The sequence below is a fragment of the Stigmatopora argus genome, chromosome 6 (assembly GCF_051989625.1).
Source record: "Stigmatopora argus isolate UIUO_Sarg chromosome 6, RoL_Sarg_1.0, whole genome shotgun sequence".
Classification (NCBI taxonomy): domain Eukaryota; kingdom Metazoa; phylum Chordata; class Actinopteri; order Syngnathiformes; family Syngnathidae; genus Stigmatopora; species Stigmatopora argus.
The window spans coordinates 17,229,789-17,251,351 of record NC_135392.1 but is presented as its reverse complement, the minus strand read 5'-3'; positions in this window follow the sequence as shown (position 1 = coordinate 17,251,351).

The window sequence follows — 21,563 nt, the reverse complement described above, 5'->3', positions numbered from 1 at the left end:
AGAGTATACCTAGAATATAAAACACAATTCTCAATAAGTCCAACCTGTGTGATTGACAAATCGAAGATCTACTTCAGAAATCGGCAGCATTTACCCCCAATGTAGTGGACTACATCCTCTGTTCACGACCGCTTAGACACAGTCTCGGTCAAGTATTTAAACAGGTTTGTAAGAAGGCATTCTCACTGCTTTTCATTTGAATTATATTCATGGTGTTTCTTTCCATATAGGTACTCACATGGACTGATTGCCATTTTTGGAAAACAAAATACCTGATGCCGGCATTTTACTCTTTGCATGGGGGTTTTAATTGCATAAACCTATTTTTGTGTTATACCCAATATAATCTACAACAGAGCATCAGGGCCAATCAAAGAAAGCAAGAAAAATGGGTACTATCAGTATAAATTCAAATTATTACAAGATTAAAGTTGAAATATTACGAGAATAAAAACATGTTGTAATACTGCAAGAAAAAGTCCTAACACTTATGCAAAATGCCGCAATGTTATAAGAATACAAGGAAAAATTTGTGATCTGATTTTGTGTCTCTCATCTCATTTTCCTCTGCTTATGCGAGGTCGGGTTGCGGGGGTAGCAGCTTCAGCAGGGATGCCTAGATTTCCCTCTCCCCAGCCACTTCATCCAGCTCTTCCGGGAGATTCCCACGGTGTTCCCGGGGCAGTCGGGAGACATAGTCTCCCCAGCGCATCCTGGGTCAGTTCTGTGGCCTCCCCTCAGTGGAACATGCCCGGAACACCTCATCCAGGGGGCATTCCAATCATATGCACGGGCCAACACATCTGGCTTCTCTCGATCAGGAGGAGCAGTGGCTCTACTCCAAACATTTCCCGGATGACCGCACTTCTCAATTTATGTTTAAGGGAGAGTCCAGACATCTTGCGGAGGAAACTCATTTCAGCCGGTGATATCCAGGATCTCTTTCGCCCGGTCCCGACCCACAGCACGTGAACATAGATGAGTGTAGGTGTGCAGATCAACCGGTAAATAGAGAGCTTTGTCTTTCGGCTCATCTCCTTCATGATGCTTCGATAAAGAGTCCGCATCACTGCAGATGACTCACCGAACCGCCTGTTGGTCTCACGCTCCATTCTTCTCCAGCACCCCTTCCAAACTCCAAAAGGGTGGGTACTCTGAGATGCCATTTGGTGCATACACACAAACAACAGTCAGGTCCTCGTCCCTCCACCCAAAGGCGTAGGGATGCTACCCTCTTGCCTACTGTGGTGAACATCAATATACAGGCACTTAGCTGGGGGGCAATAAGTACGCCCACACCTCTCACCGTGAGCGACTCTAGTGAAGAAAAGGTTCCAACCCCCCTCGAGAGGAGTGGTACCAGAACCCCAGCGGTACGTAGAGGTGAGCCTGACTACATCGAGTCAGAACTTCTCAACTTCGTGTACAGGCGAGGGAAAACGCCATTCAGAAGTGTCATTCATTTTAAGAGGTCTTGTGAGTCATTCTTTTGTCTGTCCACTCACCTTGAACCAGTTTGCCATGGGTGACTCGACAATGGGCGCAAGGGACGAGACAATTTAGCTACTACGATTATCATCACAATAAGGTCTTGACTCATCAGGGAGATATTGCGTCTCTTTTATTTTCATAATATGATATCGTCTGACCATATTTTCTTAATAATACCATGATTTTCTAGGAAAGTGGCAACTTTGTTTCTTGTTGTATGACACTGATGACTTTATTCTTATAATACTATGACTTTAATCACGTAATGTTTAGCCCTGGTGGCCCAGTGGCGCGAGTGATGAGCACGTCGACCTCACAGCACTGGAGTCCTGGGCTCAAGTCCAAGTTGGTCCACCTGTGTGGAGTTTGCATGTTCTCCCCGGGCCTGCGTGGGTTTCCTCCAAGTACTCTGGTTTCCTCCCATATTCCAAAGACACGCATGGTAGGCTGATCGGACACTCTAAATCAGGGGTGTCAAACATACGGCCCGCGGGCCGGAACCGGCCCCCAAGGAGGTTCGATCAGGCCCGCAGGATAATTTGAAAGTGGAAAAAATGCATAAAAGACATGGAATTAATATTTTTAATTCGCTGAAATTCATGGATTATCCGCTAAGGGGCGCACTCTTTCCATCAGAGTAGAAGACAAGCCGCATCTCCAACTCCAGCACCCCCCACCCCTAATGAGGATAAAGCGGTTCAGAAAATGAATGAAGGAATGATGAATTATACTTTTGAATATTGCAGATATGATCTCAGGATGTATCATGGATAATTTAATCCCTAAATATTTGGATGTGAAAAAAATGGGTTGCTGGAGTTCTTGTCCAACCGTCAAGTGTGAAATTAAACTGGGGTCAATTCTTTGTGATTTGATGTCTTGTTTTGTAACGGGTCAATCAGTCACTTGTGGCTAAGATCAAAAGCCATTGATTTTTGCTGTGTATGCACGTGAGGAGAAACACTGCATCAATGCCAAAAAGTGAGAAAACGAGTATTGTCCAGTTATTTTTGCTGAGAGGTTCTATTTGTGTTTTTCATTCACAAGCATGCTTCTGCACAGGAGGAGCCTAATTGACAGTGTAATTTGAAGGCTCCGTGTGGGGGCCAAGAGGGACATTAAAATCCATTATCACAGTCTTTTAACCAGTTTCGCAGTTGCTTGTTTGGATTTTTATTTAGTCTTTGTGCAAATATCCATTCTTACCGTTTGGCCAGCAGTCATTGGCTGTCTAACATAAAACAGTGTTATTATATTTTAGGGGAAAATTGTATCGGATGTGGTGGCCCGGCGAGGGAGTGGTTAGCGCATGGGCCTCACAGATCTGGGGTCGAGGGTTTGGTCCCAGGTCGGTCCTCACCGTGTAGAGTTTGCATGTTCTCCCTGGGCTTGCGTGGTTTTTCTCCAGGTTTCCTCCCACATTCCAAAAACTAGCAAGGCTGGTCAAAACTCTCTCCATTGCCCCTAGGTATGAGTGTGACTATGAATTGTGTCCGTCTCCTCGCGCCCTGCAATTGGCTAGCCACCAATTCAGGGTGTCTCTTGTCTGGTAGTTTTGTGAGGATAGATGTTCAGGAAATGAATGAAGTGTATGAGATGTCATCGTTCATTCCAGCATCTACTTTATTCCATGCCACAAAATCTGTGTCACACAAAAAAAGTCCACCAGAGAGCGGCCTACACCAGGCTCAGTTGTATTTTTTGTTCTTCTGCTGCTCTTGCTCTCAGGCCACATGCAGGAAATGGCTGTGATACAAGCGGCATTTCCTGCGCTGCTCACAAGAAAATTTCTTAATGTGTGGTTTATTTATTTGTGTGAACTGAATTAGGACAAAAGGCTCAAAATAGGAACGCAGAGAAACGGCTGAATCAACAATTTGCTCAAAATGTCTTCACAATTACATTACTAGCAGCAAGTTTTTAAAGTGAAGACGTTTCAGGATGAGTGGTCGGGCCTGGGGCTGGGACCCATCTTTAGCTGGGATAGGCTCCAGCACCCCCCACAACCCTTGTGAGGAGAAGCCATTCGGAAAATAAATGAATGCATTTACATCAAATGGTTCGCGCGACGGCCTCAGAGTTCTGAGATCGAGGGTTCAATCCCAGGTAAGTTCTGACATTCCTCTGTGGAGTTTCCATGTTCTCCCTGGCCTTGTGTGGGTTTTCTTCGGGTAATCCATTTTCTCGCTAATCCCAAAAATATGCATGGTAGGATGGTTGAACACTCTAAATTGCTCTCACTCTAAAAGCGGTATGGAAAATTAATGAACTAATCATTTACATCCCGTTTAAAATTGAAAGTTTTCCTGATATTATGTAATCCAATCTGCTGTGAAATTGTCCTAAATTACCACCACTAAAAGTAAGTTGCTTAGTAGGTTTCTTTCCTTCTTTTTAATTTGTATATATTAAGTAAGTCATTTATGGTTTTATTAAATGGGGACACATTTAACTTTTAGCCATAAAATGCAGAAACTAATTTTCTCAAGGCTCAGAAATGTGTCCTGGCCAGCTACTATACTATAGAATAAATTAATGTTCCAAATTTATTGGCACTATTTGCAAATCTATGAAAACTATTCCTGTGTATTTAATTAAGTCTTTTATGATCTTACCCTGAAGGAGACATCCCAAGTTCCAAAACCTGAGATGTTTACCAATTCAGGAACATACACACACTTAAGGCCATGTAATTTCCCTAACTTTTTATTATTAATAATTTGAGAATAATAATTTGCAACCTGGTGACCTGGATCTGCCTCATAGTTCTAGGGTCGAGGGTTCCATCTCAGGTCGGTCCTCACTGTGTGGAGTTTGCATGCTCTCCCCGGGCTTGTTGGGGTTTTCTCCAGGTACTCTGGATTCCTCCCACATTCCAAAAACATGCATGGTAGGCTGGTTGAACATTCTATAAGTTGCCCCTAGGTTTGAGGGTGAGCGTGAATGGTTGTCCTTGTGAGGATAAGCGATTCGGAAAATGAATGAATGAATGGTCTCCACTCGAGCTCAAAATGAATGCCCCCAGCCACTGTTTGCCTTACCTAGGAAAGGGATTTTTCAAAAAAATATTCACACCAATGCATCCCTGATTCATGTGTGTTTTCAAGATCCACAAATATATAAGGGGTTCTCTGCTCCAACTGCCCATCGAATGCTCATCGTGTCAGTGGCAGGGGGCCCCGTGTTTGCAGGCCAAATCCAGCGTGTCGCCTCGGGCAAACATGAGCGTGTGCACCTGTGCAATGAGGACTGGTTTGGAGACTCCTGGCCTAAAGGGTATACTACATGTAAAGTCACGGGAATATAAACTATAAAAATCAAAAGTGGGTTTGAACTGGTTGCATTGGAGCCCACTTAATCTAGCTCAAAGCGCTCAAACTCGGGTTGGTTCGCGGGCCGCATTAACGTCAACTCGATTTCATGTGGGCTGGAACATTTTATATTTAATATTCAGATATATTTTTTTAAAAAATCGGATTAAAATAAATAAATCAAAATAAATGGATCAAAAGCCCTAAATATTCAGTTTTTATAGATCTAAAAAAATGCTTGAGTTTTTTTTTCTTAGTGAGGGAAAACATCTTTTAATCATTTGTTTTTCATTTCAAAAGGAAACAAAATATATATTTTTAATTATATTCAATATTAAAGTGGAAAACAGAAAATATTTTTAGAGATTTAGATTTTACAAAATGCTTTTTCAACTAAAAACACAAAAAGAAAAAAATGTATTAAAAATTGCAATTATTGATTTAAAAAAGGGAAATCAGGAAATAGAATCTATAATCTTCATTTGAATTTGATCCTAAAACAGAAAGTTGGCACTCATGATTTACTTTCTCGCGCTGCACAAAATGATGCGGCGGGCCAGATTTTGCCCCCGGGCTACCACTTTGACACCTGTGATCTAGCAGCTGAGCAAAAGTTACACATATTCCCCTCACCAAAGAAAGAATTGCTGCTTTAGGGATCTACAATGTACTTCTCTGTGGTACCATGGAAATTATTATGGCTGTAAGTCCTAATGGGCATTTGGAAAGTTGCTCACATTTTGTTTGTTTTTCTCCTACTCACATGCAACCTAAACCATTACTGTAGAGTTCTTGCCCAGGCTTGTATGAAAGTGGTGACATTTCCTGTACTGCACTATGTTTGGTGAGTCTGTACTGCATCACAACTGAGTGAAGCAAATGGGTGTAACCGAACATTGGAGACACTCCATTATTTTCTTCCAATGAGTCCACACATAGTCAGACTTAAAGATGACATGTTTTGCAAAGACGTCAATAGATATTAAGTAAACCATGTCTCATGAAAGTCTGGAGTTCCCGAGAAGAGCACAAACACATCCAATTATTCATTTTCAACACCTCTCATCTTGGTCAAAATGGCAGAATGCTGCATAGGACATCTGACACTCTGAAGTGGTCGTCAGTTAGTCAGAGGCTACACACAAAAAACAACAGTTATCTTTACTGACATACACACCGTCACTGCATAGGGATTAATTCTCCTAGTGGGGAGGTTTTGGAACAAAGTCAAAATATGTTCTCCTGTAAATGAGTATATTCTTTATGAAATGAACGCTACAGACAGCTTCCTGGGAGCGGTTTTGAGCAGCCTATCGGTCATGAAATGCAAGAGCGAAGGAATGCAGGGATCTTCAACTTGAAAACGCTTTGAGGTAATAATTTGACTTTAAAACCGATATATTTTCTATTCACATCAGTGGTGGACCGCCAGGGCCTGCAAGGCCTTCTCTGCTGGCCTAAAAATATATCTGAATCACAGACCGATGTTAATTATGTTTTGTCCATGAATACTTATTAAATAATTCCAAATTGTCTGTCAGCTTCTTTTCATTGATTTTCCCCTCGTTGCGGTGCTTCCAGATGTGTGTTTTCATATTGAAGCATCTAACCAATCACATTTCAGCCATTATTTGTTGCCAGGGTCAGAAATCTGCCTTGAGGCCTTCACAATCAGTTCTGCAGGCTCTGCTGCATAAAACAAGCGTCGATAAAACTGTTGCTTTAACAAATCAGATTTTGAGTTGGCGACACCAATGCCTTCTCGCAGGCGTAGGAATGTGTCGTCGCTTTCACCAACTATGATTGGCTAGTGATTGAGTGTACTAGCCAGAGCTACCAAACTGTATCTGGAGCGAGCTGCACAAACAAATATATTGTTGTGTTGATTTAATAGTGGGTTTGTCAACCCGCAATAGCTGAAGGAGGAGAAGAAATGGATTTGTTTGCAGATTTACTGTCAAAGCCATTTTCAAGACGGACTTTTTAAGAAAAGCTGGACATCATTAAGAAAGGTCGGACAACTCCGAAGCAAGCAAGCCTGTCACAACCGGTAACGAACATTTTCTGTACAATGTAAAAGCATTGTGTTAGAACAGAGGAATATTCTCTAACACATTTATGCTCCTGCCAATGTTTCATGTTAGAACAAAGGAAGAGACTAGAACTAATTGCTGCCCCCCCCCCCCCCCCCCATTTCAAACCCTTAAATTTTGGAGCCCATTTTCGACTTTTTACATTTCAGATGATGCGGCACAGCCACACTCAGTCACATCTGAAACTTGAAGCTCTGAAAGCCATGGCTGATAAACATCTCTTAGCACCTCTTGTAATCTGGTCAAGCATGCAGACGGAGTGATGTCACATGCTGTGGTTAAACCTGGAGGCGCATGGATCAGTATCAACCCAAATAGACCCGTTAACCCTCTCCCTATCTCTAATGTCTTATTCATTTCTGATTTATGCATTCAGGCCAGATGTACCATTAAAACTGCAATGTGACATATGTATATATCCCAGCTCGGTTTTGAAATTGCAAGTGAAACTGAAAATGGGGAAATTGTTGAAAAATTTCTGCTTATCTATTTTCAGATCTTCTATGATACTATTGTTTTTTTAGTACGTCACTCATAACCACAGACATTGAGAGGAACTGTGATAAAGACAGACAGTCATATGCTAGTGAAAGGTCGTAACCTGGTTGGTACACAAACATAAATGCAACAGTCCATTAAAAAAAGATGAAACAGAAGGGACGGTATCGCAGGATGACCAAGTATTTTGGGGAACAAGGTGTCATGAAAGTTTCAGGGAAAGCTTGTAAAGAAATGAGGCCTACCTCTGGTTTCAATATTGTTCAATAATTGGCTGCCAGTTTTTGCTGAAACTACATGTGGTTGGCTATCCAGATCCATATATATTAAAATCTCATCTCATCTCATCTCATTTTCTGAACCACTTTATCCTCATTAGGATCACGGGGGGTGCTGGAGCCTATCCCAGCTGACTTCGGGCAAGAGGCGGGGGACACCCTGGATTGGTGGCCAGCCAATCGCACAAGGAGAAAAACAACCATTCACGCTCACACCCATACCTAGGGGCAATTCAGCGTGTCCAATAAGCCTACCATGCATGTCTTTGGAATGTGGGAAGAAACTGGACTACCCGGAGAAAACCCACGCAGGCCCAGGGAGAACATGCAAACTCCACACAGGTGGACCGACCTGGATTTGAACCCAGGTTCCCCACTGTAAGGCTGATGCGCCCTGAATTGGTGGCCAGCTAATTGCAGTGCACAAGGAAATATTTAGTGTTCAAACAGCCTACCTTGCATGATTTTGAAATGAAGGGGGAAACCAGGGTACCTGGAGAAAACCCACGCAAGCCCGGGAATAACATGCAAACTCCACATAGGAGGACCGACCTGGGATCAAACCAGGACCCCAGAACTGTGAGGCTAACGCGCTAACCACCCCGAAAGGCATTTTTCAAGTCTTCAGGCAAGGTCTTTGTACTACATGCCGAAAATGTTTTATTATCAGCCCATTGAGCGACACTATAGTTGGCCACCAGAGTAGAATATGAATGTGAATGAGGTAAGTCAGTTAGTTGAACGTATATCAAATTTCATCTTAAATCAGAACCACTGCACTCTATCTTCTCCTCATTTGTAACCCTGTGGTGCTGTGGATGGCTGGAATGTGCGTAGGAGGTTTTCAGAGGCATCATATTGCCACCTTGGAGTTTGCGAACAAGGCCTGCGGTGTCGCCGGGTGTCAGTCGCATGGTTCGCCTTTGTTGAGCCGCCAAGCATGAAGAGTGACCTCAGACTATACAGGCTCAACAACAAAGCATTTAGACTAGTATTATCAAATGATGAGGCATCTGGGTTAAGTAGTATTTAGCTATCCACTAGTGACAAATAATGATTTAAAAAGCTTTTGACAAGTGGAATTAAAGTTATTTTAAAATTAATTGCTTCATCCAAGATGCAAATATGTAAAATATATCATAATAAATGTTTCTTTTTTAAACTACATTATTCTTAAATCAAGTCATATTTGTTTTGACAACTAAAATATTAATACAAAATACCAAAAGACTCAACATATAAATAAAATTTAAAAAAACATGATGAAACATGTACTTAATGATGTGCAGATGATGTGATGAATTTAATTTACTTATGGTCCCATATGTACATCATATACTTCCGTAATTAAATTAAATAAGAGGATATTTGGAATGAAAATCATTAACTCGTCATGTAAACTAAGAAGAGGGCAATGAAGGCTCATGCTATGAGTTCCAATGTCTTTTGTATGAAGGTTGGCAGTGATCATTCTCAACCTCTCAAGGTCAAAATGGATTGTAAGTGTAGTGTTGTCACACAATGTTCAGTAATTGACGCCTGATTACCTGATCTAAACTATCTGATATACGCTGCTTGTAATTTCATTTCATAAATAGTGGATTCATTACTTCCGTATAATTTGATCAATTGAGAATTTGCATAGATTTAATTTGCTATCATGGAATCATGTTCAAAACCACTCTATTTGAACCAAGAGTTCGAGGTGACCAGAACTGAGGCAAAGACAGGACCAGGACTTTGGGCAGCCAACCTGAGGGAAGCATGTCAAGAATGAGATGAGACCATATTCTGTATGTACAGTATGACTGTGTTTGTTGTTATACCAAGTGTTTTACTTAATATATCGTTAATCAGTCAGAATCATCTTTAGTAGTCGAGTAGTATATGCTAGATATTTATATGGTATTTGTCTCTATGTAGAGCCACATCAAACAAGCCACTAGCAAGAGTAGATTCAGGATAGTACACAAGTGCAAAAAAAATGACGTTGCAATTATAGAATAGCTGATTATTGCTTGTCTTAACCAGTTTTGGCAGAAAATCCCAAGACTGCCAACTGATCAGTCTAAGAGCGTGACAAGATAATTAAGACCTTGAGAGGCATTCGTAAGTAGAGGTATGACTGTATAAGAATAAAAGAAATGGGTGATTAAAAACGTTTTCATTCATTCATTCATTTTCTGAACCACTTTATCCTCACTAGGGTTGCGGGGGGTGTTGGAGCCTATCCCAGCTAACTTCAGGACAGAGGCGGGGGACACCTGTATCGGTTGCCAGCCGATCGCAGGGCACAAGCAGACGGACAAACATTCGCACTCACACCCACACCTAGGGGCAATTTAGAGTGTCCAATCAGCCTACCATGCATGTTTTTAGAATGTGGGAGGAAACCAGAGTACCCAGAGAAAACCCACACGGCTCAGGGGAACCTGAAAACTCCGCACAGGTGGACCGGCCTGGATTTCAAGCCAGTACCCCATAGTTGTGAGACCGACGTGCTAACCACTCACTCCACCGGGCCGCCTTGATAAAAACTTGCCTTTTCAAAATTCAACTTATATGCTAGTACAACTTTTTTTCCTGTTCAGTGTGTATTCTTTGGGTGCTTATGTTGGCAAATTATATTAAAAAAAATACAGTAATAATATTGCATTATTATACGTAAATGAATGAACTACCATTTGTCAGGTCTGCATTCAGACCATAATTGTGATTATTGCTGACACAGGGTGGAAAATTTGAAAACCACTGTTCATCTCTCCACTTTTTGTGTGTTTTTAGTCAGCAGGCATACACACACAGTCAAACAAAGCTCCTGCTCTGCTTTGTCCCCCGAAGCAGAACTAATCACAACACTTTACCTGTCGCCTGAGAGGTTGTTACCTGAGCCAGGCCACTGACAGTTTGGGGGGGGTTGGTCAGTAAAGAATCTCAAACTTGAATATCCCTCAATCTATGCAATCATCTTTGTCTGTAAATTTTATGTAATCTTGCCTGTTTGTTGTTTTGTTACTTATCATACTCATAAATGATGTTATAATATATGTACTTTCAAGCCGTTACATAAGTTGGATCATTATAAACAAAGGAGACAAAACAAACAATGCCTTTATGAGGAACATACGACTGTATTTCCTCAAAAAATGTTAGACAAGAATTGACATGTCCGTGTGAAATTTATTTTTAAAATATCCATATTCAGGAGGATTGCAAAACCAAGTTCAAGATATGAACACCTCAACAATCAGAAGTTTAATAATAAAACATTATTGGAAAAAGAGCCTTCAATCTGTTCAGTGCCATGCTCAGTTGAAATTTATTGTCAAATTGAATATGAAAGAAAGAAACTAAAATATTAAAAACAACAACAACTTTCCATGACCTGAACACTACCAAACAATGCAAAATGCATGAAAAGCTTCAGTAGTGATGATATCATACCTCTTAAAACAATCGATTTGAACTCATAGGAAGAGATCAATATTATTCTACTTTAATGAATCGCTCACAGTAGTTTTGATAGTCTTCTTTAATTGTAATTTCCTGACCGCTAACAGCGCCCCTGGGACAAAAGGTATCCACACAAGAAAGAGATAAAACTGTTTAACTGAATTATTTAAATAATTATTTCATTACATAAATATTATAGCTTAATCTACCTTTGTAAAATACACTACACTTTGCTTTTAAGTGGTTTGTGATTGAACAGATTCATGACATTTTGATTCACCTAAATTGGGAAAAGTAATTGTCAATGTTTTATTATCATGAGCATAGCATGTTCACGGAACTAAACTCAGATCTGCAGGCATCAGTGTAAATTGTTGTGTCTAGTGCATGGAGAAGATAAAATATGCCATATATCAATTGACAGATAAAATGACACAACACCATAATTTCTATGATTGAGCGAAGCAAGTCTTTCATTGGAACTGGCGGTGAAATGTAAGTGCATCTGTACTCCACTGGGACAACCACCCCTCATTTTTTGGGGGTGAGTACAGTTTTATACGCTCACACCCATCTTCAGTTACACTAAGTGATTGCGGGGGGTTTAGAGAAAAAGATTCACAAAGCTTTTATCCACATACAACAGGTCCTGAGAGGTGCACTTAATTCCGCTTGAGGGAATTTATTATTTAAACCTGTCAACTTTGGGAATAAATCTGTGGTTTTACATCCTCCCTCTCTGGCTGGGGAGCATGAATGAGCCGTCTCACTGGATTGCCAGCCTCTGTTTGGTAAATTGCTTTAAAAAAAAAAGCTTCTCCTAGGTGTGTGTTTGCAGAAATGGGGTCAGTTTAGGGGCCATGTTGAAAGCAGAAAGAACTTTATTCTTTTGATAACTAATATCCAGCTGTATGGGTGCTCTTATTTCAGATTGTGGCAATATTATGCCATATTCTCAGCTCAAATATAGGCAGATTAGAAAGCAAAACAACATTTATTGGTTCAATTTGAAAGGATATCCAAGAAAAACTGTTTTTAAAGGAGTGCCTGTTCTTTTACGATTAAACTCAGTGGGGAATGAGACATTGAAGCTGCCTTTAGCTGCATGCTTCACTCAGGGCATTGAATTGATGCAGAGATGCGCTAGTGTCATCAACCTGGCTTTGGTTAGGGGGATTGTTTGTCTGGAGGGACGTGAGGCAGCTGTGATAGCCAAATCGGAGACAGTGGAGATCCGATTTCAACTTTGGTTGAAAAATGTTGCCACGATGACAGAATCATTTGTGATGGGGAGTGTTCCCTTTACGCCTGATCACAAAAGCCTTTTTCAAATCACATTCATTCATTTTTTGAACCGCTTATCTTCACAAGGGTTGTGGGGAGTGCTGGAGCCTATTCCAGCTAACTACGAGCACCAGGTGGGGTCACGCTTACACTCATCCTGATACCTAGGAGCAATTTAGAGTGTTCAATCATCCCACCGTGGCCGGATGATTCGCTGATAGACGTTTCGCCGACGGACGTTTGACAGAGGGACAGGTCGCCGAATGGACGTTCCACCGAACGGTCAATCGCCGAACGGCCGATCGGCGACCTGTCCCTCTGTCAAACGTCCGTCGGCGAAACGTCCGTCGGCGAAACGTCTTTCAGCGAATCATCCGAGCACCCATTCCACAATACATGTTTTTCGATGTGGGAGAAAGCCTGCGCAAGCCCTGGGAGAATTTGCAAACTCCACACAGTGAGGACCGACCTGAGATCGAACCCTTGACCCCAGAACTGTGAGGCCAACATGCTAACATTTCAGAAAAATAAAAATATTGACCAAAATATATAATTATAGATCACAACAGGCATGAATAGTTTAATATACAGAAAGCAAAGATGACATCCAATTGATGAATGAATAGTAAACAATAATAATATTTAAAGATAAGGGGGTGAGGTGTTGAAAATGACAACTTATTGTTCAACATGGTATTTTGCCATTTTTTTCACATCTTTTCATTCTTTATCCGGAACCCGTTGTGGCGTACTGAGTTTTAACACTAAAAATAAAGCAGTTTTTCAATTACTAGAAAATACAAGCCACTCTAGCTCAAAGGTTTGTCTTTTCTCTTTTGCACATATATGTATGTACGTATTGTATATACAGCATAATTCACATGGAACATGAGCCAGTGTTCGTCTCGTTAAGAGTACTTGGCAGTTTCATGGTTGGTGAACTTTGGAAATCTGCCACATAGCACATATCTCCTCCAAAGCTCTGGTGGGCTTGTGTCTGACGAGTGGTCTAGACATGATCTCACCTGATAAAGTGGCAACACGGCCTCAGCTAAGCGAATGTGGGATTGACACTATTATTTTGACAGTTTGTGTTTTTCAACCAACATGAGCTTATGTTAGTTATTAATGGTTCCTGCAGAAATTAAACCAACAACCTTCTCCTCACGTTTAGATGTTATCTCGCTCATATCTCCGCAGTTTATGGACCATATTACCCGATCCTGTTTGAAGCAGCTTCAGATGTGCAGCTGTTAATTATCAGTGATCAGACATGCAGTATCAAGCGATCAATTTACCACCACTCAGACGGCTGTCCTCACCAGTCTCGGTTCATTGCTATCAAGTAACAGCTTTCATAGCCGTCGTGGTGCAATGTTAACTGGCCCAGCGTGGCCAGATGTTAGGCAGCCATCGCAGACCATCATAAACCTACAACCCCCATAATACAGTGGTAAAATAAATGAGTTTGGAAAACTGGTACATATATTCTGTCTCTTTGCACTTGTATTGCCCTAAAGCAGATGTTTCCCCTCCCCATTCACCTTTGACTTTCTTTCACTGCTCCTACCCTTTGTATTCAGGCAGAAATATGTCAACAAATGAGGCAGACACTGCCATTATCAGCTCAACAGCTTAATTTTTAGAAATAATATGTTTCTATGCGGAGTTTGGAGAATAACGTCCCACTTCACGTGCAATAACTAGATAGGTCAAGGAAGCAGAAGAATAACAAAACATTCCAAAAAAATACAGTGTGATTGTATATAGCAGATAGGCAAACTGTCAATGGCAACAAACAATGTGTCACTGAGTTTCCACTGATTGTAATTGGAAAATTCTTAAAGCAGTAAGTATTCTATACATTGATAGTCTGAAATAAAGGTAATTGATGCGACCCTTTAAGTAACCTATTTTTACAAAACACAAAGGTTTTAATTTTTGACTGATACATATTATTATTATCCTTATTTTAAATGTGGTGGGGGTTGGGTGGGTTTTCTCCAGGTCCTCTGGTTTTCCACAATATGCCAAAAACATGCTTGGTAGACAGGCTGGTTAACACTCTAAATTGCCCATAAGTAACAGTGTGAGGGGTTGTTTGTGTCCTTGTGCCCTGCAATTGGCAGGCCACCCATTCAGGGTGTCTTAGGCCAGGTGGCCATATGTCTGGTTTTCACCAAGTCTCTGGATGCAATAATAGCATGAGATACAGATTACGCAGACATCAAGACTGATATTTTAATGATCGACCGCAAGACGTTCGATGAGCCTTAATAACTACAGTAATATCTTGAGAGACAAGTTTAATGCATTCCGTATGTCCGTATGTCAATTTACTCGTATGTCAAATCAACGTTTCCCCTAGAAATGAACTAAATACAAATTAATTTGTTCCGACCCTCAGAAAAAAAACACCCAAAAACAGGATATTACAATGGAAAATCATAATTGTATTGGTTCTAATTCACCTTCTACTAACAGAGTAACAAATAACTAGTGGTTATGATGTTTAATACTAAAATGACACATTATATTCTGTACAACGCGGGGTGCCCGCAGCAGAGAGAGAGAGAGAGAGAGAGAGAGAGAGAGAAAGAGAAAGAGAGTGAGAGAGAGAGAGAGTGAAAGAGAGAAAGAAAGAAACACTTGTTGGATGGCAATGCGCTCATAAAAATTGAAAAGTCGTAAAAAGTGAAAATTTTAATTCATGTAAATTCTGCTGACTTTTTCGAATATTATCAATTCGGTCACACTATCTCCCTCTAACTGTTTATCTTTTATCCATATTAAAAGAAGGCTCTCCATCTCGTTATGAATGTCACTGCGCAGCTTGGAAATTATGGTTAGTCTTTGGAAGCCTTGATATCCTTAATAGTGTCCTTCTGCTTCAGGGTAGTGCATATTGTTGAAAAACTCCTCTCGTATTGGCGAGCCATTTTCGTCACGTGTACACCGCTCCGTGTGCGGTCGATTGGTCGCCGGTCTTTTGTTCGCCGTCTTTTGGTCGCCGGTCTTTTGGTCGCCGGTCTTTTGGTCGCAGTCTTTTGGTCGCCCGGACCGCGACAACGGGCGACCAAAAGACCAGCGACTAAAAGATTGGCGACCAAAAGACCGGCGACCAATCAACCGTGTACCCTCCGCTCATGGAAAAAAATGCAACGCTCCGCCCAGTGCTAAAGCATAAGCAGCCTCTCGCGTCTCGTATGCTCGTATCTCAAAATTTGTCTCGTATCTCAAGGTAAATATTTGCTTGGAATTTTACTCATATCTCAAATTCCTCGAATGTCGGGGAACTCGTATGTCAAGGTATTACTGTACTGGGATATGGTGACATGGTAAAAACTACAAACACATGTATCATGGCTACTGGCGTCTGGCATGTTTAACTACCGGTTAAAGGTAAGATGGCGGCGCCGTGAGCGAGCAATGGCAAGCACAAGTGATTTTTTCACGTTTCTAGAATCTCATTCGTAGATGTCAAAATACATTTTGTTTAGCATTTTATCTGTATATCTTTTTTCTATTTTGAAATAAATGACCGTATCGGCCGCGTTGTCTTGCTTTATGGCGTTTCGTCTTTGTCACCTTGCAGAATGCATATTAAGTCTAATTTGTGCATATATTGATTCGGTCATTATTTTTTTTGTTACAAATATGGTTTACATGCGAGAAAATATGGTATTTTAAATTGCATACATTATTGAATGAAGTCAAATAAACTTTTTTACTGTAGTTTGTGTTATTACTATTCTTAATGAAGCCACGATTCTGTAGGGTTTTCTCACAAATTGGTCTTTTTGTTTTTCCTGAATCATTTTTTTCTGCAAAAAATACAAAACTGTGTTTGTTACGATATGTGATTTTCTTTTGATGGTGAGTTAAATATTTTGGGCAGGTTCTTTAATGTGTTTTAAAATTAATTTTATTGCACATTGTGACAAGATTCCCAGTGAAAACCATACTATGGTGTCAATACCCATGAATTAGTAAAACTAGCCCACATACCCCCAACTGTGCTTTGAGTCTTGACCCCTCAACCACAGCATTATGGCTGCACACATAATTTTTACAACCCAGATGCCTGTGAGTCAGATAGCATGACCAGTGCTCATATCTGAAAAGCACTGACACAATTAGCAGTGGAAGGTTCACTTAGTTGCTGCAAAATTTCTCAAACATGTTTAGCAATTTTAGTTAGAGGACATACATAAAATACCTAAACTCTTCTCCCCCTGCCGAAAATGACAGCATAAAATTAAATTATAGTATAAAATAGTATTTTTTTCCAAACTTTGTGCGACCAATGCTGCCCACCTCAACTTCTCATTCAAACATTTCATTTTCTCCACCACTTATCCTGACAAGGGTCACGTAGGGTGGGTGCTGCAGCATATCCTGCCAACTATGGGCACCAGGTGGGGGACACCTTAAATTGATTGCAAACCAATCACAGGGTACAAGGAGACAGACATTCACAGTCAAACCTGGTATTCAACCAGCCTACCGTGCATGTTTTTGAGATGTAGGAGGAAACCGAAGTAGTGGGAGAAAACCCACACAGGCCTGAGGAGAACATGCAAACTCCACATTGGTAGGTCAGCACTGGGGATTGAACCCTCGATTTCAAAATTGTAAGATGGACGTGCTACTCGCTCTCCTTGCAGGCCTCTGTTCAAAGAAATTTAAAAAAAAATGCTTTGAAAATTGTATAATAGCCTATTCTCAACTGAATTTTGTAGGAATTCATATGAAATGTTTAGCAGTGCGGCCCGGCGGATTGAGAGGTTAGCACGTCAGGCTCGCAACTCTGGAGTACTGGGTTAAAATCCAGGTGAGTCCACCCGTGTGGAGTTTGCATGATCTCCCGGGGCGTGTGTGGGTTTTCTCTGGGTACTCCGGTTTCCTCCCACATTCCAAAAACATGTATGTTAGTCTGATTGGACACTCTAAATTGCCCCTAGGTATGAGTGTGAGAGTAAATGGTTGCCCGTCTTCTCGTGTCCTATGATTGGCTGGCCACCGATTCAGGGTGTCCCCCGCTTCTGGCCCGAAGTTAGGTGGGATGGGCTCCAGCACCCCCGTAACCCTAGTGAGGATAAAGCAGTTCAGAAAAATGAATGAATGTTAAGCAGTACTTTCATTATATTCTTGGGCCTTTTATTAAAATGAATAGGGATTTTTCAAGACTAACCCCAAAATAGGTGAAGTAAATAATAGTGCCTTGCTTTTTTGTCTAAAATCCCTAAAGGTGAATCATATCTAGGACCATAGCTCCATTAAGTGTACTTCAAAATTCTACAAAGGACATATGTGAACCACTACAATACTAATTATCAGAAGTGGTTATTTTTTTATTTACTTATGAAGGTTAGAACTATTTTATTGCAATGTCTGTATATACATGGCAAATAGTTTACTTAGAATGTAGAAGAGCTCAAGCAGATGTCTTGGCAGATCTGACTAAGCACAGAAACATCACCCAAGGGCAAAATGAAGGTGGGTCTGTGGCTTGATTAACACTCTGCAGCTCGATCTCGACACCTTTCACAACAACATTTGATCACACTTATACAGCCATACCTCGACTTACAAATGCCTCTAAGTATGGAATTTTCAGGTTATGAAAGCTTTTATATGCAAATGAGTGCCTTGAGATATGAAAAAGATCCAAGTTACGAAATCCCCCAAAAAGTAAATGCATTGCATATCCGTTATTTTATTTTGAAAATATTGTCGCGGATGCATTGATTCTCACTTTAGAACATTGCTACACTCTACTGGGCTCATATTGGTTGTTTCACAACCCTTTCTTTGACCTGTTGTCTGCTTAAACCTATGCTTGGAAGATGCTGTAGACGGACTCGCAGTCGACAACAACTCTTCATGTTTCAAGATTCTCTTATGTTTTTTCACCGCCATTCGTCGTTCGTCGTCTTGAAGATGAGTGCATTCGAGCCTCAACCTGAACCGCAGCCTGCGGTCGGCGGAATTGTGTTGCAGGGGCAGGCGATGGGCCTTGTGGTTAGTAATGAGAATGTTGACCAAAACAAACTCTCAATGGAGCAGGAATAAATGCAACGCTCGACAATACATGAGGAATTCAACGAGAAGGTGGCTGAGGAGGAAGCAGCCACCATTCCAACAGCACAAATCAGAAAATAAAATGAACTTTCCGACTTCGTGGAAAAAACATCCTGAAAAAGTGTTCACGAGGCGTCCGATCGCCCATATTGGCGAAGTTTGTCTTGTGCATTTTAGAAACATTATTAAAAGTCGTCAAAAGCAATTGTCTTTAGATCGATTTTACTCAAAACATCTATCAACAAGCACTGCCGAAGGGGAACTTAAATCCAAACAGATAAGACGCAGTGGCGATAAATAAAATGGGTGAAAAATTAGATGCCAAAGAAATCATGAAATGTTAATGAAAAAACTTTGACAAATTTTAAAGGGTTTAGTTGGTAGTTGTGTGAGGACCGTGGAACGAATTAGAGCATTTACATATTAAGTACTGCTCTATTTATGAAAATTTTAAGTCACGAAAAAAGTTTTGGAGCCAAATAACTTCATAAGTAGAGGTATAACTGTACTGTACTATACGACCACAGGTATCCTCACATATCTTTCACAAACTGACTTGAACTGTTTGCCCTTTCACACCTCCCTGATGCTTTATTTTTCTCCAAGATTGTCCTTGCACTCTCCTATTAAATCAGCGCTGATAGAGGGAGGGGCCAAGGTCGGCGCTTACACTGGTTTCTTTGTTCGACCGTTGCAGAAATTCTGGCTATTTCCTGTCTTGCCAGGATGCTATGTAAAGTAAGTCAGAGAGCACTGACAATATTTTTTTTTTCCTTGCTCACTTTGTCAGAAAATATTTTTTCATTTGGATCGTCGAATGAGCCACATTTGCAGATTCTCAAACGGTAGTTAATAATTCAATATACACTTAGCCAGTGAAAACATGCAGCTAAACAATGCAGAAAATAATAAAGGTCACAGTATTTATAGTTCACTTCCCCCTATTGATTTAAATGAGTGTCACTTCCACATTGCCACTGTCAAAAAATGTTTATTGATGGACGGAGTGGAACATTTTTCTATATTTAGAGGTGTTTAAAAGTAGGTATTCTAAAAAAAAAGGTAAATTTAAGAAAAAAATCCAATATGGCTATTGTGATATTATGTGAGTTTACTAAGCGAGGGCACACTAATAGGAAGCACCCTCCAACAGTTTTTCCAACCTGTTGCCATTCGATTAACTATGATGAAATATCCACCTCCAGTGAAAAAAATAATAAAGATAACATTTGTATTTTTTAAAAATGTAATAAAGCTTAGAATTATCTTGACAGGTATGTTCATTTTTAATATAGCAGGCTATATCAAAACTTAAGGCGGCCCGGCGGGTGAGTGGTTCGCACGTCGCCCTCACAGCTCTGGGGTCCTGGATTCAAATTCAGTTTGGTCCACATGTGTGGGCGTACGTGGGTTTCCTCCGGGTACTCTGGTTTCCTCCCACTTTCCAAAGACATGCATGGTAGGCTGATTGGACACTCTACATTGCCCCTAGGTATGGGTGTGAGCGTGCATGGTTATCCGTCTCCTTCTGCCCTGCGATCGGCTGGCCACCAATTCAGTGTCCCCCACCTCTGGCCCAGAGTCAGCTGCGATTGGCTCCAGCACCCCCTGCGACCCTAATGAGGATAAAGCGGTTCAGAAAATGAATGAATGAATGAAAACAAAACTTCAAACCAATAACCTAATGATGAAGAATGGAAAAAACACCTTTCAAATATGTCATGTTAACAAAATTGCAGCTAACATTGGCTTCTTTCACTGGCACTGAAATGTTCCTGTAGCTCTATCGCATTCTTTGGAGTTTTTGCACCAAAAGCCCCATTATAATCCCATCCATTTATGCCTGATCAAGAATTGAGTTGAGGAATAACAAAAAAAAACAATTGATCAGAGATAGGGGCTGCAAGTTTGTGAAGTGAGGATACACAAATTAAAAATCATGCTTTCAATATGAACTTGCAAACTACCCCAGTAATAGTCAATTCAGTTTAAATGTACTATTTTGGGTTTATTTGTGCCGTTTGTGCAGAGGTGGCTGCGCACAGTTATTTTAAAGACATCAAAGTAGCATTGTATGTCAATTTTCTTTTTTTTTAATTCTTTGAAATTCGAATTGTATCACCTGAACCAAGTAGTCTAAATCCAACTTCAGTGAAAGGGGAATTCTTTAAAACATGTTTAGATTCAACCAAGTAAATTAACTTTCCTTGTGATATGAGCCATGTTCAAAAGGTCCCACATCTGCGCCGCAAATAATAACAGGCTTAGGAAAAGAAAAAGAGGGATTTGACAAAGGAGCATGTGGTTGAATCTGTGTTCCTCCTGCACTGTGCCAGCAGGGGGACGGCAGGAACATGATCCAACACCTTGAGTGCTCCACTGGGATCTCTGGCATGAACCATTGTTCGCTTTGTAACTCAAGACAGAGACATCACTCATGAATAATGCTCAGGAGTTGGTGAATAATTAGCCATCAGCATCGTTGGCCTTCAACTCCCTGTTGTTTTCCACCTTCTGTTTATTGATTGCACTGTTATTGTCCGCTTATTGTTGTTTTATCTGTGTTTTCTTTTTGGCCTTGTTTTCTTTACTTTCCGTTAATCGTTATCTTTCAGTATCAGTATTTCTACACGTCTGTTTGCTGCAGACATGAGTGAGTCAAGTTAAGATTTGCTGTGAAAATAGTCTCTTCGATTTCAATTTTGGTCAGAATTATAAAAGAAGCGCAGACCAAATGTTTGCACACATCTCGTTCAATGTTTTTTCTTCATTTGAGATTGTAGATTCTTACCAAAGGCACCAAAACTATGAATGAACACATGGTGAAATAAATGGAGACATGTTTTATATTCTAGTTTCTTCCAAATAGACATACTTTGCTCTAATTACTGCATTGCACACTTTTGGTATCACCTTGATGAACTTCAAAAGGTATTCATCTGAAATTCTTCTCAGAGGTGTTCAGTACTTGTTGCCCCCCTTCGCCTACACTCTGCAGTCCAGCTCTTCTCAAGCCCTCTCGATTGGATTCAGGGCCAGTGATTGTGAAGGTCCGGTCACCTGCTGCCGTA